Raw genomic sequence first — 21,547 nt, 5'->3', positions numbered from 1 at the left:
CCATACCATTGGGAAGATCAGGCCCCTGGAGATAGATGAGGCTCATTTCTGGTCTGGAAGGAAAGAGCTGGTACTTTTTAGGTCTGTGGAGTAAAGGGCTGCAGTCTCTTCTGTTCTCCTAACAGCATGGAAAGCTTCCTATGCTGTGTCTCGGGGCCAGAGAGCAGGCTGGGGCAGGGTGTCCTCCAGCGAGGTTAGCGCACTGCAGCAGCACAGGGGTAGGGTGGTGGCATGTTTAACTTGTGTAGGGTGGCGGCTACAAGGCTGCTATTAGAGTAGGGACTCATGCACTGGCTGCAAGGAGAGGAGAGGTGAGTTTGCTTGGAGGCACTGAGGGCCAGGCAGCCTGGCTGCATGCTTCCATGAGGTGTCACGCGTGGCCTCGCCCCGTGGCTGGACAGCACAGACCAGTTTACATTCCAGTACAGGGGCGTGAAAGGCTGGGGCGGGGGCTCTGGTGCCGCTTGTCCCCGGGGGGGGGGGCGGCGAAAGAAGCGCGGGGCTGAGTGGGGGGTCTCCTGGGCGGCTGCTCCCCTGCTGGAGGCTGGATCTCCTGGGTGGTCCCCTGGCGGGAGCGGGCGATGGAGAGGCGCTGCGAGTGAGTGGGGGAGGGGAATCTCCGGCTCCTGAGAGAGGCGGCGCTTGCTCTGGGCGGGTGGGCGGAGGGAGCGCAGTCCTCCGGCGGGGGCATGGGGGAGGGGAGAAGGCCCGCATCCTCACAGAGGCAGGGATGACATCACCGGTTCGCCCCAAAGAGGCGCTCTCGAATTGGCCAGGCGGACGGCGCGCTTCCCGCCAATGAGCGTGCGACAGGGCTGCGGGCTCGCTCACGTCAGAGCCCTCTGCCGTATGGGGGTTTATTTTGCTTTGGGCCGCTCTAGCCGCCGCCATTAGAGGGTTCGGGACTTGGGAGTCTGGGGCTACAGATTGCCCCCTCCCCCCCGGCTGTGCCGAGTGGGAGCGCCCGCGGCCGAGCGAGCCAGCTAGGCCGGGAGAGACCATGTCCTGAGCGGGGAGCCGCAGCCAGCGGGGCGGGGGGATGGTGGGGGGCTCGGGGGGGTGCTAACGCCGACTAGTGTCCGAGGGACGGATCCGGGAGCAGGAGCAGGCGGCGCTCGAGGTAAGGCGACTTCTCCCCAGTGGGCCAACCACCAGCGGCTCCCAGCGGGGCCCTCTCTCCGCGAGCCGCCGGGCTGCCTTCTGGGGCAGAGCTCTCCCTGCCCTGCCGGACACTTAGGCCGGGCGGAGGGTCCTGCTCCTCGGAGCCGTCGAGCCTCCCCCTCCACCGCCACAGGCTTCCGTCGCTGGGTGCCCCCTTCTCAGCTCCTCCCCCTTTCCTCGCGCCCCTTTAACGATCCGGCGCGCGGGGGGGGGGGTGTTAATTGGCCCCTCCCCCAGCGGGGCCCTTGCTGGCTTAGAGCCACCCCATGTCAGTTTCCCAGCGGCAGCCCCTTCCAGCCGCCGGAGCCAGCGCTGCCTCCCACCCGGGGCCGGCAGGGCAGCTCGTAGGCTGCGCGTTGAGCTGGTGGCCGCGCCCGCTTCCCTTTTCCTGACGGGTTGGGGGAAGGGGGCTCCTGAAACTTTTGCTGTCGTGACTCGGGGTCCCGGTGTGGAAAGAGGTCGGAAGGTTGCTTGGGTGTCCTCCCCGGCCACCCTCACGTCCCAGCCTGGGGCTTCAGGCGCCTGCTTCGGGGAGACGCTGCTATTGCAGTTGGCTTGTTTACTGGTGTAGAAATACCTGCGGCGTGAACTAAGTTGGGTGTTTTTGTTGTCGGAGGATTGCCCCCCCCCCCGCGCTGACTTAAACGGAGACGCGTGGTACATCGTGTGCCCATATAGGCTTTTGAATTCCACCTATTAATACCAAAGTCCTGTTGTCTGAGTGTGAGTCTTTTAACTTGTATCCTAACTTGAATGACTAAGGTTCACTTCTCCATTGGAAAGCAGGAATTTGCTTCTGCTGTAACTGTTACCTGAAAGGTTTCTTTTTGCACTTCTGTATGCACAGTTTATTATTCTACTCCAAAAGCGCTATAGCACGCATTTTAAGGGTCTTGTTAAAGTAACAGGACTCTTAGACACACAAAAAAACAGGAGACTGCCTTGTTTTCTGTGGTTCTCTTTTACTCTGCTGCAGTACTGAGATCCACAGGAGTGAGATCATAGGTCTCCTGACTCCCATTTATTCCCCCCCCTCATTTTTTCTAGATCTGTCTTTACTTCTGTACTACAGAAGCTACCTGAAATTTGTGAATTATTTGTTGTATTTACATGTATTGCAGACAATAGGTTAGCCATAGTTAATGTTGAACTATGTTCAACTATGTACCAAGTTGTATAAAGCATTTGTGATTTTGATGTACAAAGATAACCACAGTAAAACAATCAGATCCTGTTCTGAATTCCATGTAATTTAACAACTGAAATAATTCTTTATTTACAGACTGTAACATAATATAATATTCACTATAAGGAGGACCCCAGACTATCTATATCTCCCTCTCTAGTTTGTAGTTCTACCTACAACATGGTAGCAACCAGCTTGCAGATAAAGATGAACTATACAACCCTCTTTGGAGTTCATTAATGCAACTCTATGAACAGCTGTAAGTGGTTAACTTTGAATGATGCAAGGCACTCTCTTTCCTTCAATCCAGAGTCTGAACACACCTCTTCCTGATTAGTCTCAGCTACCCTATTAGGGCTACATGGTGGTATTATGATTGCAGATGTAGAATCTGGAACCTCTGCATGCTGAGCACAGAACAGCTGCTAAGACTTTTGTTAGCAATGCATCTTTTGATAACCATGAGGAAAATAACTTTTCTAGAATTTGAGAGTTGCCATTTTGAAAAGTAGTTTTTTTTAGAGGTACTGGAACAATAACTGAGTCATTACATGTGAATTTTTAAGCAGTTAACCTAGCTTGCAGATATGTATTTAGGGCAAGGGTATGCAAATTCTGGCCCATGGGCTGGGTCTAGTCCACAGGGTTAATCCCTGCCAGGCTACCACCTCTGTATTTACTTGCACCTCTGCAGGTATTGGGCAATTGCAACTCCTGTTAGCCATGGATCACCATTCGTGGCGAACAAGAGCTGCATTCACCTGATATTTGTAGAGATGCAAATAAATGTAGCAGCGGTGGGTTGCCATTTTTATTGCCTACCCATGACTTAAGGGCATGATAACTTTTTCTAGTGCTAGCATACACTAAACTCTCACCTCTCAGCTTTTTTGTGTGTGATATCAGTTACATACAGATCTGTCAGTCTGCTGCAGATGTTAACCTTTTTTTTATTAGTATAACTGTATTCAGAACCTCAAAACAGTAATTCAGGTTTATTCTGCACTTAATTTCTAATAGCATGGTAACTGAAAGAGGACATTGAAACCCCCATTAGTAGTGTTCAGCAATCACCCAGTGGAGTATTTGTATGGTGTAGCAACACAAGCCATCTCCAATGTCATCTGGCTTTGGAAGTGGGAGGCCAAGAACTTATGGTTTTAACTTGTGCATGGTGATGTAAAATCATAAAAAAATTTGTTTTGTCATAGTACTGGACTGGAATAACATTTCTGCATCTAGTGCTGCTCATGGGCTTTTGGAAGCTTTATCTATATGGTGTAATCCTGCTGAAGAAAGCATTTGTTGACAAGCTGGTAGCCACTTCTCTAAATGAAAGATCATGGTCCCCCTCAGCAACCAGATTTGCAAATACACCAGTCCTTTCTTATGATACTAGATGATTCCAAACTGCTCAAAATAGTTAAGACCAAAGCAGACCGTGAAGAGCTTCAGAAACATCTCACCAAACTAAATGATTGGGCAACAAAATGGCAAATGAAGTTTCATGTTGATAAATGTAAAGTAATGCACATTGGAAAACATAATCTCAACTATACATACAAAATGATGGGGACGAATTTAGCTACAACTACTCGAGAGAGATCATGGAGTCATTGTGAATAGTTCTCTGAAAAATCCACTCAATGTGCGGTGGCAGTCAAAAAAGCATCATTAAAAAAGGGATAGAGAGTAGAGACGGCCTCTATATAAAACCATGGTATGCCCACATCTTGAATATTACATATAGATGCAGTCACTTCATCTCAAAAAAGATATATTGACATCAGAAAAGATTCAGAAAAGGGCAACAAAAATGATTAGGGGGTTTGGAACGGGTCCCATATGAAGAGATTAAAAATCTGAGACTTCTTTTAGAAAAGAGGAGACTAAAGGGGGGGAGGGGTATGATAGACGTCTATAACATCATGACACGTATGGAAAAAGTGAATAAGGAAAAGTTATTTACTTATTTCCACAATGTAAGAACTAGGGGGTCACCAAATGAAATTAATAGGCAGCAGGTTTAAAACAAAGAAAAGGAAATTTTTCTTCACTCAGTGCACAGTCAACCTGTGGAACTCCTTGCCAGAGGATGTGGTGAAAACTAGGACTTTAACAGGGTTCCAAAAAGAGCTAGATAGATTCATGGCTGTTATCCAGGATGGGTAGGAATGGTGACCCTAGCCTCTGTTTGTCTGTAAATGGGTGACAGGAGAAGGATCACATGAGGATTACCTGTTGTGTTCCCTCCCTCTGGGGCATCTGGTATTGGCCACTGTTGGCAGACAGGATACTGGATTAGATGGACCTTTGGTCTGACGCAGTATGCCCGTTCTTATGTATTGGCAGTGATCTACAATATTAATTTGTACATAAAATTACATAAATTCCCGTTAAATAAATGGGAATACTAAATAGTTAGCAGCCATTCTTCCCCCCTCCCCTCACTCATCACAGAATCTTAGCTCAAAGTGGATGTTTAGAGACAATAGTTAAAAATACTTCAGGGTCAAAGCAGGGGTGTTAAAATACATGGTTTTTGGTAAGCATGTAGGTGCTGAAACTTTCATTGGTTACATGTTCACACATGGGGTGGGGGAGGGAGAGGCAGCTCTACTGGAGCCGCTTGCCCCTGCGCTGCTGTCTCTGTATTAGAGGCAATAGTGCATGGAGGCTGACTTTTAAGCTGGCTCCCTACAAGCATTGACTCCTGCAGAGCTGACTCCACAGCAGCTTGGGAAGAGGTGGGGGGTTTAGTTGTAACCATGAAAGTCAGTCATTTAAACGTGTACTCTAAAACATTCCTAGGTCAAACCAACATATTCACATTTTATCGTTGGGCAACTTTTGATGTGTGTTCAAACTGAATAGTAATAGTTCATTATAGAAAATCTTGTGGCCTTAATTTGAAGTATAAGTGATGCTTAATATAGTTCTCCAAACCTTAAACAATATGTAAAATAGACAGTCTGTTCTCCATCAGAAGTATTTTATTAGTTGTGTTCAGTGTTCCATGTGAGCTGTAGGCTTCTGTAGCCACACAGGAGAAATTCAAATGCCCAGCTGACTAGCAGAGCATCCATTGTAGGTTTTTTGATTCTATTGGTGGTGCACATTTGCACAATGCCAGGTGCACACTAAACATTCTGCACGTGGATGGAAAAGATTAGAGGGAACGTTGTCTCTGTATGGCACATTTGAGAGTCATCCATCAGCAGGGTGTTGAAGAAAACAAAGTTAGATTAAATTTGTCGATTTAATGCAGCTCTAGTTTCTGTTTTTTAAGCTTGTAATTTTGGGATTTGTATTGGGAGGGAAGAGTCTTGGTTACCTTTCCTACTTATGGACTAGGAACTTGCACTATTTCTTTACAGGTTTATACTCATTAACATGTTTCCTTGTTAACATAAGTATTGAATATATTTAAATAATTTCAATTCCTGAAGAGTCAAGTTAGGTGTGCTTTTGGTAAAATCTGAATTTTAAGTCTTAGTATAATATAGCTTATTTTACACGTAACATGTCCTCCCCATGTTTAATGCCTGCCTCCCACTTGACTTTTTAAAATTATCTTCTGTCTTCCTCTTCTGCATCTTTCTTTTTGATAGTTGTAATTATGATGCCTATTTGCTGAACTATTTGTTCTTGTATAGCATTCTATTTTAAACCATATTTCTCTCTACTACGTAATCATTGATGATCATGAAACAATTAAACTACTGCTAAATCTGCAGAGTAGGTAAACGATTTACTTTTTCTCCACCAATTCTTCTAATATTGTGTTCCCTAACATACTGCAACAGTACCAGCTATTTGTCTACTACAGTACATCTTAAATGGTGTAGTAACATTTTAAAATGGAACTAAATTTTAATTGTGTTTGGGGATAGTAAACAAACTTGTACTGGAAAAGTAGAAAAGAACAATTCTGTAGTTATCAAAGTTCAGTTTAGCTTTATAATGGGTGCTACAGATGATAAATGGGAGCAATAAATGAGTATTTTAGTATCAGTTCTGATGTTTTTTTTACACAGGCGATTATGAGGTTACTGCATTAGATGTCAAATGGCATTGCTTCATAAAATCATTCAAATAGCACATAATTGCCACTTTGGAGTGATATTTGAGTGGAATATGTATAACTTTTAAAATATACCAGCTCCATCTGCCACCCTTCGCTGCTGCCTCTGATAGGGGCAGCAGTGCTGGGTGGTAGGGGGCTCCCCAGGAGTGGGGAGCTTGGGCTTAGCAGTTAATCGTGTAGTCGACTACATGTTGATATCTCTACATTTAAGTAGGACTAATAACATTGTAACACTTAGTGTTTCTGCTTTATGGAACTAGTCAGTTTATGTCCATTGTTTCTTGTCCTATTCTCGAAAATTAAGTGAGAAGGTCAAGTATCCTTTTATGTACTTGAAAAGTATTTTCATGTTGTCCTTTGGTCTTCTCTTTTCTAGACTAAACAAACCAGTTATTTCAGTCTTCCCTCACAGGTCATGTTTTCTAGACCTTTAAATCATTTTTTTCTCTTCTCTGGACTTTTTCCAGTTTGTCCACTTCCTTCCTGTAATGTGGCACCTCAAACTGGAAACAATACTCCAGTTGAGGTCTAGTCAGCACAGAGTAGAGTGGAAGAATTGCTGCTTGTGTTTTGCTTACAACACTCCTGCTAATATGTCTCCAAATGTTGTGTGCTTGTTTTGCACTGTTGACTCTTATTTTGCTTGTGGTCTCTTTCCACAGTATTCCTTCCTAGGCAGTCATTCCTATTTTTTGTGTGTGCAACTGATTGTTCCTTTCTAGCTGCAGTACTTTGTATTTGTCCTTATTGAATGTCATCCTTTTTTCTTCAGGCATTTTTTTCAGAGCACGTTGGATTTTAATCAGTATTTCAAAGTACTTGCAACCCTTCCCAGCTTGGTACCGCCACAACCATAATATGTTCTTCCAGCTTGACTCTGCACTGATAACTGTTCTAACCAGTTATACACTCAGTTTATAGTCGCTCTATCAAGGTTGCATTTCGCTAATTTATTATAGTCTCATGTGAGACTGTATCAAAAGCCTTACAAAATCAAGATATAACACATCTTCTACTTCTTCCCCCATCCATGTGGCTTGTTATCCTGTCAAAAAATGATTATGTTGGTTTGGCACAATTTGTTCTTGACAAATCCATGCTGAATATTACTTATTCTCTTCTAGATGTTTGCAAACTGCTAAATTATTTGTTCCCTTATCTTTCTGGGTATTGATGTTAAGCTGACTGGTTTATAATTCTTCATGATGTCCTTATTTCCCTTTTTATAGATAGCACTACATTTATATTTGCCCTCTCCCAATCCACTGGAATCTCCCATCTTCCGTGACTCTTTCTACAATAATTGCTCAGGTATCTCCTTAGTCAGCTCCTTGTATTTCATAATGCCTTGGTGACTTGAGGACCTCTGACTTGTCTTTGTAGTTTTTAACTTGTTCTTTTCCTCTTTTAGCCTCTCATCCTATTTCATTTTCACTGGTCTTCATTATGTTAGATGTCCAATCAATACTGACCTTTATGGTGAAAACTAAAAGCATTTCTGCCATTTTCACATTTTCTACCCTCTCCCCTTAATAATAATAATGGGCCTGTCTGTCCTTGATCTTACTCTTGCTTTTATGTTTTTTGCAGAATGTTTTCTACATAATCCATATTACACTTAAGAAATAATACAAAATGGGGAATAACTAGTTAGGCGATAATACTACAGGTTGGACTTTCATCTTCCAGCATCCTCAGGACCTGACCAGTCTCAGTTGAGTGGATTTGCTGGACCGGGAAGGGGGCGAAGGTCCCTTCCAACATGGCCTGTGCTGAACTCCTGCCCCCTGCTAGGGCTCCAACCCAGCACCACTGCTGTCTGCCCAGCCATGGCTCCCTAAGCTCGTGCTCCCTAGCTGCCACTGCCAGACCTGGAGCTCCGCAGCTGATTCTGCGGAACAGCCTCTGTCTTTGGGGACCTTGGACCACCCTCCACAGAAGGGGCTACTGCCACCCCATGTTGCTGCCTCTGTATCCGAGGCAGAGAACCAATGACCCTGAGCTCTGGGGCTAGAGTGCTGCATTTGCTTCCAACCACTGCTACCTCACAGCCGTAGGGGACAGAACTCTTTGCTGTGCTACCCGCACCTCTGCATTTCCCACCCTGCCCCCCACCCCCCACATGAGGCTCCCAGCTGAGTCGCTGGCTCCCCTGCTGCACTCCTGCCCCACAACCTGACCTCCCAAACCTGGGCTCTGTGGTCTAGGAACGTCCCTGGTCCTGCCAGACCACGGATGTTGCTGGACCAGAAAGTCCCAGTTAAGAGAGGTACAACCTGTAGTGAGAAAGATCTGGGGATTACACACTGAATGAGTCAACAATGCAAAAAGAGGCAAACATTCTGGAATACCATATATACGACATTTGACATAACTGTTTCACTCTTCTCGACATGGTGAGACTTCATCTGGCTTACAGGGTTCAGTTCTTGATGCTACAGTTTAGCAAAGCTGTGGATGAACTGGAGAGAGTCCAGAGGAGAGCAACAAAAATGGATTTTGTTTTGTTTACAAAAGCTGGCCTATGAGGAAAGATTACAAAACTGGGCATGTTAGTCTTAAGAAAAGACTGAAGCAGGGGACCTGATAAATATGGTAATGATTCTTATGAAGAAAATGGTGATCAATTGTTTCTATGCCACCGAAGATAGGACAGAAGTAATTTGCTTAGCGTGTGGCCAGGGAGGTTCATGTTAGATATTAGGAAAAACTTCCTAAATGTAAGGAAAGTTACTGGCTAGTATAGTTCCCAAGGGAGGCTGTGAAATCCTTGTCATTGGAGATTTTAAAGAACAGGTTAGATTAACATTTTTCACAGAGTTCTACATTTCTAAGATAGTCCTCTATTTTTCTCCTTCCATGTTAGAGGGTCTCTGTGTCCTTTGTTCCCCACTTTTAGTGTTTCAGCTTTCACTAAAAATAGTGTTCTGTCCTGTGTAGAAATGTTTTTTAAATACGATTTTTAAAGACATTTAAGTACAATTAATTTTCCAATAAACCTACTTAAATTTGAAATTCCAACATGTTAAGAACTTAAATTTACTAAAAAATTAAAGAATACGGAGTGGGACATATTAGGTAGGGTTGTAAAGAGGTAACTGCTTATCTGGTAAGCGTTGCCTTACTGGCATGCTGACTGGGTTAATTGGCGTCTGGCCCAGGAGGAGCAGCCCCCGGCCATGATGCAATGTGGCAAGCTGGTTAACATTTTAAACCGTATTTTATACCCCTAATAATGCCAAGGTGCTAAAGAAAATGGAAACAAGAAACTAGTTAGTCACTGGCTGAGCACCTAGAACCAGAATAATCTGCAGTGCTAAACCACCTTTTAACAATAGCCTCTAAAGCAGTTACAATTTTTTTTATTTCAATTTATTCAACCAATTCAATTTATAACTTGTTTATCCAAAGTTAAGAAGCCAGTTGGGAGATGGAAAAAGCAGGAAAGCTTTATTCATAGATTGGAAGAGGAAAATAAGACTAGGTGAGAGAGAATGAGGTCTACTACAGGTTGGACCTCTGTAGTCTGGCACCCTTGGGATCTGACTGGTCCCTAACAATGGAATTTGCTGTACCAGGAGAGGTCCCCTGTCACTTGTCTCCCAGGCACCTGCCGGCTCTGCCTCTGGCCTCAGCTGAGCCCCCACTGCCTTCAGCCAACTGTGCTGCTGCCCATGGCTAAACACCTCAGCCCTGGCATTCCCAGCTGTGCTGCTGGCCCACCTTGCTGTGGCGTTTCCTAGCACTGCCTGAGCTAGGGATGTTAAATATCATTTAATTGTTGAGTAACCTCATGAAATGTTATCGGTTAGTCAACTATTCTATAGTCCCCAGGGGCGGGGCTGGCAGCCACTTTATCATAGACAGGAGTGTGGGATGCCAGGAAGGAGCTGGTCTGCAATGGGAGCCAGTTTAAAAACCAGCTCCACTCACGGACTGGCTGCCTGTCGCCCTGTGTTGCTGCTTCTGAGAGAGAGGTGGCAGCAGTCCCTATCTAAGGGGGAAGTTTGAGCTTCTGGACTTGACACGAGCCAGAACTGAACTGGGCTGCGTATCCGCCCGGCTCATAATGTGCTTTAAATGCAGAGATGCAGCAGGGGTAGGTCCCGGAGCCTTTGCAAGCCAGAACCGAGCCAGGTGGCTGGCCAGCCTGCTAAAAAATTTACTAGTGGGGAGAGGGAAATGTGTGTAGTCTATAGCATTAACCTATACACTTTTGCTTATTGGTTAATTGACTATAATATTACATACCTAACCTGAATCCCCTGCTGCCTGAGTCCCCCGTGCTGCCTGAGAACCTGCCTCACTCTGGGCTATGTCACTGGAGCTCCCTGCACTGCTGTGGGGGCCACCTGCTGCAGGACCGCCTGCTGCAAGGCTTCTAATGCTGCAAGAGCCCCCTTGCTGCAGGGCTCCTGACTGCACTGTGGGATTCCCTGCACTGCATGAGGCCTCTGGTACTGTGCTCCCCATCTTGCCTGGCCTCCCTCTGCCCCTGGGCTCTCTGGTCCAGGAACATCCGCGGTCCTGAGAGACCATAGATGTTGCCAGACTACAGCATCCCAGTTTAGGGAGGTACAATCTGTAGTTAGAATATCTTGAAGGCCATGTCACCAGAAATAGTTCAGTTTATAGATATTTCCTTTGTATAATGTTTTAAATGCAAAACTTTTATTAAACTTACTTCCTCTCCTCCATGTTTCCAGTACATTTAAAGCGACTTTAAATGCAGTTTCCTGCATTTTTAATCCCGTTTGAATTTCAATCGTAATAGAGATTGATGCAAATCCTGAAGAACAAAAATAATTTAGCTAGTCATAATTCACTATCATCAAACATAAAAAAGCCCTGAATAAATGTATTTTAAGCAATTATAGTGCCTAAATAAGTGTGTATAGATGCAACATATCCTTCTTGTTAGTGAGGGCTATGTTTAGTTGTAAATCAACATATTTTAACAATTGCTGGCTAATGAGAATCATCCTTCAGATAAGTGAAGTACAAATAAGACAAAATAAACATTTAAAATCACTTTGATTTAAATCAGTCTGCCCAGATTTTTCCTATTATACCTTGAATATTCCCTTAAATTTTGGAACTGGTAGATTGCAGTGTTCAAAAACTTTCGTGTTAGAGGGAAACAGAAATTCCATAGGCCTTGGTTTGCTCGGCCAAACTTATTGGTTCTGAAAATCTTTTTCACAAGTTGAATAAATATATAATCACAGAGTATTCTCAAATTAATACAGGTTAGTCAATTTTCAGATCTGATGTTAAAGTGTAGCAATTTTAATATAAAATGATAAATATTAGGCACCAAAGTAGACCCATACTAAAGTTTCAAAAGAATCAAATATTCACTGTCCGATGCAGTATAGGCAATGTTATTTTTCTTCAGAATTCCAATAATGGGCAAATTAATCTGTTTTTTCTTTTCAAGTCTCATACAGAAATGAAAGCTCATTTGCAAGACTGATTTTTTTTTAAATGAGTGAAACACCAAAAAACTCTCAAAATCCTCTTTCATTTTTTTTTCTTATAGTATTTCTTTGTGACAATCATTCTGGCTAACAACATTGGCCACCTCCAGTCTGTAAGAGTTTCAGATACTTATTTCAATGTACTAGAGCCCCTTTTGAGCCTAATTCAAAGACCACAGAAGTGAATAGAAAGACTCCTACCAAATTTAGATCAATTAGAGCCCAATGTAGGCTGTTAACATGTAACCTGTATTTAACATTAACAATTACTTTAGGAATTTAAGATTCTAAAAAAAAATAGTACAGAAAACTTAGTGACATGATCTGTAACTAGGTCCCTACCGTATTCACAGGTCCATTTTGGTCAATTTCATAGTCCTAGGATTTTAAAACTTGTACATTTCATGGTTTTACTTATTTAAAGCTGATACAGAACCAGCAGCACAGGGTGATAGCTAGCTCCCTGGGAACGGGGCCTGGAGCTGATGTGTAACCATTTAGATTTGAATGGTTACACTGTGACATCCCTAATGAAGGAGGGGATATGGGGTAAGAGGGAGCAGGACTGTGGCAGGTGCTTGGTGTGAGAGGGTATGGAGTGCTGGTTCTAGAAGGAGTAGTCAGGGCTTGAGGTCCAGTAGAGGGGTCATGGTGTAGGAGGTGGTATGGATTCTGGCTGTGAGGGGGATCAGGCCTGGGGCAGGTGCTTGGAGTATGAGGGTTCAAGGTGTAGGAAGGGAAATGGATACTGATTCTGTGAAGGGGATCATGGCTGGGGTAGGGATATTGGGCTTCAGGAGGGAGCACAGGATTGGGGCACGAGGAGTATGGGGTACTAGCTACAGGAGGAGGTGGTGGTTGGTGTGCCATTAATTAGCCCATTTATCTACATTTAATATCCCTACTAGGATATGCATGTATCAAAGGAGGAAAAGGGTAGAATGGGGTCTTTATTTTCTAAGCTGACAACTGCAGCCTCCAAATGAGTTCCTTCTCACACTGCAAATAATCAGCCATTGCTTTTGGGGACAAATGATTTCATTGAGAGCTTTTTAAAAAAGCATTAATGGATCAAATTCCATATCTGTTAAATCCTACTCGGCATCATGAACCATTGTCAACTGGAGTCAATGTAATAAAGACACAGGCATTTGCTGAATAAGCACCAGTTATGGACACAAGTTTCATAGTGTTTGTCCTTATTTTTGATTCTGTAACTGATAATTTTAGCCTTACTCTATAAGGGACCTTGAGAAACGTGAGCCTAATAATTGACCTATTTTTGTTACTCCCTGTAACACACACTTTAAAAACAGGCCCTTGTAATATAATATGGTGAGGATAATAGCAAAATATCAAACTGCTAGAGTGATTTGTAGACAAGTATACTTTGGTTTGCTTACATGTTGAGGTGGCTTTATTTTCTTTGCATAAAAGATTGTCTGAAGAGGGCAACAAGAAGTGTGTTAAGTTAAGGCTTGTTTCCACTATTCTGGGGATCGACACTGCAGCAATCGATCCACCAGATGCCGATTTACTGGGCCTGCTTAGATGTGATAAATTGATCTGAGTAGGGATGTTAAAATGTCTGTATTCAGGTAAACATGTATGTAGCTGCTGAAAATTTTAGCGGCTACACAATTACATGTGGGGTGGGAGGCAGCTTGCATTTCACCCCATCCCTTGCTGATACAAAGGCAGCAGCATGGCAGGAGAAGGAGCTCTGTGTAACCATAAAGATGACTTACTGCATACAATACATGACTTCATTTCTGTAGCCAAAGTTGTATAGATTAGATCAATGGCAGGATTAGTGTAGACAAAGCTTTATGGTAAGAAGTCTCCGAACAAGACTGCTCATTTTTATGGTAAGGTCTTTCAAGTGTAATCCTTGTCAGTTAAACAACTACAGTTTTTTAGTCAGAACTTCTGCCATATTGGAAACACTGAGTTGTAATCTGCATTTTTTTTAATGTTCTGTTTGAATACTAGTAAGTTTCTGAAACTTCTCAAAGGAACAGAACTTCACTAAGTCTCACTTTGGTAATCTACAAACCTGCTATTTATCAGCAGTTAAACTAGGGATGTTAAGAAGTGGGTATTTCACTAGTTGTGAAGTCGATAGAATTTTTATCAACTACATGATTAGTCAATAAGGGAAGGGCAACTCAGCTCCTTCTACATTTAAACTGCAGAGCTGCAGCGGGGGTTGTTCCCAGACCCTGCGTGAGCTGGGACTGAGCCGAGTTTGCTCAGTCCTGGCTGGTGCTAGGTCCAGCAGGCCCAGCTGGGACTCCCCATGGACAGGGGCTGCTGTCAGAGCAGCAGCCTTCTCTGCCCTTCCTCCCCCTGGTAGCAGCATGGGGGGGAGGTGGCACCAGAGATGATGCTCAACATCTATGAAAATTACACATCGTAAATTGTAGTTTTCTAAAATCACTAGAAACAATGTTCATTCTGTATCAGACCAGGGAGACGCGGAGCAGCGTTTCTTGCCCCGGAGGATGTGGGCGGCAGGACCGCGGCGCGTCTGGGTGGTCCCGCCACCCGCGTCCTCCGCGGCATTGCTCTGCGTCGGACCCGGGCGGCGGCACCGCGGCGCGTCTCGGTCCCGCCGCCCGCGTTTCCATGGTCTGCTGGCGGGGGGGGGGGGGGGGGGGGGGCGCAGCTAGTGCGCGCCCCCTTCCCCCCCCCCGCCCCAGCAGACCAGGCTTTTCTCGCGGACGCCTGTGGTAGACCAGCTGGGGTGCTGCCAGTTGGTCCCTCAGCGCCGCTCCTCGGCGCTACTGGACCAACCCGGCAGCACCCCAGCTGCTCTGCCCTAGGTGTCCAAGTCAGCCGCTGCTGAAACTGACCAGCGGCTGACTACAGGAAGCCCTGGGCAGAGTTGCTCTGCCCCGGGCTTCCTGGAATCAGCCGCTGATCAGTTTCAGCAGCAGCTGGCTTGGGGACAACTGGGGTAGAGCATCTGTGGTGCTGCCGGGTGCTGAGAAACTCTGTCTCGGGCTTCCTGTAGTCATCCGCTGGTCAGTTTCAGCAGCGGCTGAATCTGGATGCCAGTTCTGACTTAAGTACAAACCTACAGTCTCTATCTTGTACGTAACCCGGGGACTGCCTGTACAATTAACCCACAAGCCTATGCTTATCCGTTAATCTTGTCGATTTCATGCATTTCCTCCTGCTGTCTCTGTATCAGAGGCAGCGGGGAGGAGGGGAAGGATGGTGGTGGTGAGCAGGAGCTGGCTTAAAAGCGGCCAGGGGCTGCTGCTGGACCAGCCTCTGTCTGGTGGGCTCAGGCTCGCTGCAGACAGGCTGGTTCATGGCAGCCTCTCCTGCCATTCCGGCAGCCCCCCACAGCAGCCTCTGTTCATGGGGAGCTCAGATCCCTGTGGACAGGGGCTGCTGCCTCTGTATTAGCCTGGCACCCTGGGAATGGAGCTAGAATATACTGGCTGCCGGCCCCACCCCTGGGGTCTATAGAATAATCATGTAACTGTTAAGATTTCATGCAGTTACATGACTGTTCAGTTACCTAATAGCTAACATCCCTATTCTGGACTATACAGTATTTGCTTTTATTTTTTGTCATGCTTCCTGATTGCATATATTCTCTTCAAAATGAAGTGTGTGATTGACTGGTCAGTTCACAGCTCTGGTGTTCGTAACTCTTAAGGTAACTGCTCTTCCCCTCCCCCTTTCAGTTGTACAATAAAATAGCAGTCTCATGGAAATATGAAAACTAACAGTGGAACTGACAATACTGAGTTTGTATTCAGGAGGATATACTCTTGAAAATTTCATAATTTGCAATTCATCAAGTAAAACCAATTTTGTTGGTCATGCAGGAATGGGAAAATTTCTTTTCTTTTTCTTTTTTAAACAGATTGTAAAAATCAAACTGTTAGACTTATTTGAGTTCTGAATTGAGATACCATGCCTATGAACTTTTCTGATGTAACTCAAAGTTTATACTTCTGTTAATATGAATGAAAGTTGAACAGTTGTATGTTGTACTTTGGCTGATTCTTCTAAGAAATTGATCAGTGGCAGCTTATTTTAGACATGCTAAGTATGCATTAAACTCAGAGTAGGTTGTGACTGAAGTTTAACCCAGGGATTAGAATGGGAGTGGCATACAAAGTACTACTATTTTGGTTGCTCAAGTCCAGTGTAATACCTTAATTGAAACTCTCTTCATTTTGTTTACAGGGGTAGTTGTTGCATAGTGTCGTCCATCCCATTTTTCAGTGTGAGGAGGACAAGGTCTGAGCCAACATGGAGACAGAATCTCCTCTTCATTAGACGGAAAAAGTAAGATTTTTTTTTTAAAAAAAAAATGTGGTGTGGAAATTGGGATTGGAGAACTAACAGTACATACCTTTGTCTGCCAACATATGTAGTTCCTGCACCAGCATTGTTCGGATTTTTCTAATAGCAGGCAGCTTCTGACCTAGACAATACTAAACACATTCAGATAAGCATAAACACCTTTATTATATTCTTAAATCAAACTCATCACACTGTTTAGTGCATGCCACCTTCACAAATCTATCTCTGTGGCTGGTGCAATGGAGTAAGGCAAACCCACAATATTCTTGCTTTACATAATATATTTAAATATTGAAACAGGGATCTTTGTGCAGTTTAAACGCTACCTTTTCTATATTGTTATACTGATTTCATTGTCTTTTAGCTATTTTCAATCCTTATAGTCCCTTTCCCTACTTTCTTCTTTGGGTGCTAGTTCATGTCGATTTCAATCAGGTGTATGTGCGCCACGTGCACGAGCATCAGAAAAACTTTTCCTTTAGCAGCTCACGTAGGGTTGGCTGTGGAGACCTCTAGAGTGGCGCTGCTGTATCAGCGCATATATACCATTGCTGACCCTAATCTCCCTCAGTTCCTTCTTACCATCTGTGGCAACGCTGGGATTATCTAGCACTTGCCTTAGCAAGTGTCTAGTCCCTAGGATAGCTCTTTGAGTCTCATTTTCGTCCGTGTAAGCAGAGTCAACAGATAGAGGGCAAGTACCAAGAACTCTAGCTCCTTAGGGCACTGGGGCATGGCCAATGCCCCAGATTTAAATTGTGGTCAATCTGTAAGTGCCCTGTGCTCAACAGCGACCTGTATGACGCGTGCTTCTGCTGTCTGGGTAAAGAACACCGCACTGAGAAGTGCGAGATCTGTAGAAGTTTTGAGCCCTGCACCAGAAAGGACCTGGAGTACAGACTCCAGCAGCTCCTTATGGAAGCGGCACTAAAACCCCCTCAGACTGAGAAATCGGCCCTGGGAGCCAGTTCAGTGCAGAAGTAGAGATGGCAAAAGACTCTTGGCGCTGGGGTTCCCTAGCGCTGATGATTGCAGGGCCGAGACACAGGTCCACCTGTCCTACCCCATCCTCCCTCCTACCTCATGGTGCCGATCTCCACCACCCATAAGTCCCAGCGGAGAGAGGACCAGTCCCGGAGGAATTCCCCCACCTGAGAGAACCAAGGCATACTGTCAGCTCTGGCCCTGAGACCAGTGTCGTTGAGTCCGGCACATGACCCATCACTGAGTCAGGAGCCCAGTGCAGGTCTTGAACTCCTCCCTCGACGCTGGACACCTTTTGAAGCAACCAGGGACCTGATAGAAAATTCAGAGGTGGAAGAGTTCATGGTGCAAGAAAAACCACTGACATCACCCAGACTGCACCATTTGAGGGTGGAAGCTGGCAATGCTGTGTTGACCACAGTCCGCAATATGGTACTGGGACAGGTAACCTTCCTCATAAGGACCACCTTCATCAGTGCAGCATCCCCTACCTTGGCACCGATGGAGAGCTCAGGGCTGAGTGCTGGGCCAGCACTGAACAATCAACGGTTCGCACCGAGATCGGTCTCCAGGTCAAGATCGAGATTCAGGAACACCAGATGCTGCTCCTGTTCAAGACCCTCTCAGTACTGTTTGAGATTGCCAAAAGGGTCTCAACATGAAAGCTGGCATAGACATTATCGGCACTGCTGTGGTAGTTTGAGTCTGAGTCGGAATCAGATGTGGTGTTGGTCCCTCCTTGATTCAGCTGCTCTGACTGTGGCAAAACGTGGGAAAATCGTGTTATAGTGGCCTTTCTGGACACTCTGGGCATAACATCAGTCTCAGGGAGCACCCAGGTCGACAGTGTTGACAAGCCACAGATCCTGCTCCCCTTGGGATACATGCCATTTGAGGGCACCATTGGTGATGGAATCCCACGCACCAAGAGGGGATGCCCACCTTCCGAGTCCTGGGACTGGCCATCCAGGCAGGGGCATCAGGTGGAGCCAGATGAGGGACCCCGACGCAGCCAATGAAGCCTACTCATGCTTATTCGTCCTTGTCTCCAGGTGGTGGGCACTTCCATGTCTGGTCCCCTGCTAGTGGACCATAAGGCATACCAGGAACTACTGTGCAGGTTTGCTCATGAATCTCCCTTTAGAAGAGATACAGGGACCTGAGGAGCCCATAGTGGACATCCTCTCACAGAGGGACCCTCCAGGATGGCTCTGCCAATCATAAAGACCATACAGTCGAACTAATGAACCTATGGCAGACCCCATCCTCCATTCCCCCAATGGCAAAGGGTGTTGAGAGGAGATACTTTGTTCCCTCCAAAGGGTATGAGTTCTTATACTCTCACCATCATCCCTCATCAATTGACTGCTGAGATCACAATGAGAGGGAGAGGCAAGGCTAACAGGCCCCGTCCCCCAAAGCCGAGGAGGCCTGGAAGACTGACCTGCTTGGTAGGAAGGTCTACTCTTCAGGGGGCCTACAATTAGAGGATCAGCAGGCGATCCTTAGCTGCTACGCATTTGAATCTTGGGAAGTACTCACTAAATACAAAGTTACTGCTCCATGATGCCTGCCAGGAATTTGGAGGTCTGTCAGAGGAAGCCAGAACATCCCTACTAGCAGCCCTGGACTCAGTGGATTAGGCAGCAAGAATGCTTCAACTGGAGTGGCTATGCAGTGATCCATATGGCTTCAGGCCTTGGGGCTTCTCCCAGAGGTCCAGTCAGAATTACAGAATCTCCCCTTTGAGTGGAACAGGCTGACTCCCAAGCTGCGCTGCCTCAGGATACATCTACACTGCATTCCTCTTTTGAGAGGAATGCAGATGAACAAAATTGCAAATGAAGTACAGATTTCCCATGCTTCATTTGCATAATCGCATCCGGCCACTTTTTCAAAATACCCTATTTCGAAAAAAAGAAATTTCGAAAAAGCAGCCAGATGCAATTATGCGATTGAAACGCGGAAAATTCAAATCCGCACTTCATTTGCAATTTTGTTCGTCTGCATTTGCTTTCCTCTCTCGAAAGAGGAATTCCCTGAGTTCCCTAGAGATGCATACCCTGGCATCCAAAGGTGCCTGTTTCAGCCTCAGCAGCAGAGATTTAAACAGCGCCATGAGCAGCAGCACAGGCGCAAGAGGAACAGTAATAGGAGAAACCCAACAAAATAACTAGGAGTACAACTCCTTCAAGCCTTCCCCAGGCCCCAAACAGGCCTTTTTGAAGGTGCGCCCGAGGGTAGAGCACCAGACCTACTGGATCCATTCCCTCTGTGTTCAGGCAGGCTATCCCACTTCTATGCGTGGGCCAGTATTACATCAGACTGTTGGTTTCTCCGCACGGTTGGAGTGGGATACTCCCTGCTGTTTGCATCCCCACCACTTCCCCATCCCTCTTCAGAGACCCCTCTTACAAGCATATCCTGCAACAGGAGGCCGAGTCGTTCCTCGAGGCAGGTGCGATACAAGAGGTCCCTCGAATTCAGGGACAAGGCTTTTTATTCCTGCTATTTCCTCATACCAAAAGCAAAAGGCACGGTCTCAGACCAGTCTTGGGTCTAAAGAACCTCAACTACTACATATGGAAGCTAAAGTGCAGGATCGTCACTCTGGCCACCATAATCTCTTGTTTCGATCTGGGATACTCGTTTGCTGCCCTTGACATGATGGATGCATATTTACACGTTTTGATCACAGCCATTACCTCGGATTCACAATAGTGGGTGGGTGCTGCCAATTTGTGGTGCTATCATTTGGCCTTTCTTCTGCCTCGTGATTGTTAACCAAATGTATGGAAGTGGCAGTAGCCTTCCTATGCAGGAGAGGGGTCCATGTTTTCCCATACTTGGATATTTGGTTGCTAAAAGAGCCCTCCAGAGACCAGCTCCTCACTTGTGGAGACCTTGTGTTAGAGCTGTCCAGAACTCTGGGCATCCTTCTTCACAAGGAGAAGTCAGTCTTGAGTCTGGTGCAGAGAATAGAATTTATAGGGGCAACACTAGACTCAACCCAAGGGAAAGCATTGTTGCCAGAGTCACGGTCCCAGACCATTCGGGACTTGATAGATACCCTCACCCAGTACCTGCTCACAACAGCAAGGATGAGCCTCAGACTCCTAGGCCACATGGCATCATGTTGTCACATGATTGGATATACACATCTACATCTAAGATCCCCTTCAATGCTGGCTCACCACTGTCTGGACATGGTAGTGTCCATGCCCCATGAGGTGATAGTCTCTTAGGTTTAATGTGTCCATCCACCACCCATCAGAAGAGGTACAATTTGTCCCCTTGAGTTCCTCTTTAACATTGGTGACCCACCCCAGATCCAAGGCCTACCTAGGTGACATGAGGACCCGAGGACTATGATCACCTATAGACATGAGTCTTCACATCAATGTGAAAGAACTAAGAGCGGTCAGACTGGCTTGCCAGGTGGTCCGACCCCAGATGCAGGACCAGTGTGTTGGTTTGTACGGCCAATATGACCATGATTTATGTAAACAAGCGGGGGGGCGCACAATCATCCCAGCTCTGCAGTGAGGCACAGAGACTGTGGTGTTATTGCATAAAGCACGAAATCTACTTGGAAGCCCAATATCTACCATGACTACAGAATACACTGGTGGGTGCCCTCAGCAGGAATTTTATGGTCCTTGAGTGGTCACTCAAGGAAGATGTGATAAGACCAATCTTCCACTGGTGGGGGCTCCCCGACCAGATCTGTTTGCTACACCAGAGAACAAAAGGTGTCTGGACTTTTGCTCAGTCCAGAATCACTATCAGGGTTCCATTGGAGATGCATCCCCTTTCCACTGGGGGGGAGGGGGGCGGAAACGCCCCTTCTGCATGCGTTTCTCCCAATTCTCCTGGTACATTTTGACCTATGCCAACATTGGTTCTCCACCCTGCTAATCTTGTTGGTGGAAGCCCCGATAGCTCTTCCCCTGTATCCGGACCTGCTGATGCAGCACTGGGGTTATTTCAGAGACTTGGATCTGCATTCACTCCATCCAACAGCACGGAAACTGGATGGTTCAATTTGCTAGAGCTTTAGTGCTCAACCCAGGTACAAGAAGTTCTCTTGGGCAGCAGAAAGCCCTCTACCAGGGTGGCATACTTGGCCTAATTAGAAAAGGTTCTCCAGCTGGTGTGCGGAGCGGGATATTTCCCCTGGGCAGGTGCCTATTCCAGTGGTGCTAGATTACCTGTTGCACTTACGGTCACGGGGCCTAGTACCCTCTTTGGTCAAAGTTCACTTGGTGGTGGTATCCACCTTTCACCCACATTACTTCGAGAGTTCTCTGTTGGGCCACC

General features: G+C 45.8%; 1 protein-coding gene across 1 annotated transcript in view; it reads left to right on the top strand.

Moving 5' to 3' along the window:
- Positions 1-850: 850 nt before the first annotated feature.
- Positions 851-21,547, top strand: part of ZRANB1 (zinc finger RANBP2-type containing 1) — a 65,318-nt gene continuing 44,621 nt past the window's right edge. The window contains exons 1-2 of the mRNA XM_075935293.1: positions 851-1,120; positions 16,124-16,225. The gene's annotated coding sequence lies outside the window, so the exon portion shown is untranslated. The remainder of the gene's footprint in view (positions 1,121-16,123; positions 16,226-21,547) is intronic.

The sequence above is a fragment of the Pelodiscus sinensis genome, chromosome 8 (genome assembly GCF_049634645.1).
Source record: "Pelodiscus sinensis isolate JC-2024 chromosome 8, ASM4963464v1, whole genome shotgun sequence".
NCBI classification, from domain to species: Eukaryota; Metazoa; Chordata; order Testudines; family Trionychidae; genus Pelodiscus; species Pelodiscus sinensis.
The sequence above is the reverse complement of the archived record's forward strand: the minus strand, read 5'-3'. Positions and strand labels throughout refer to the sequence as shown.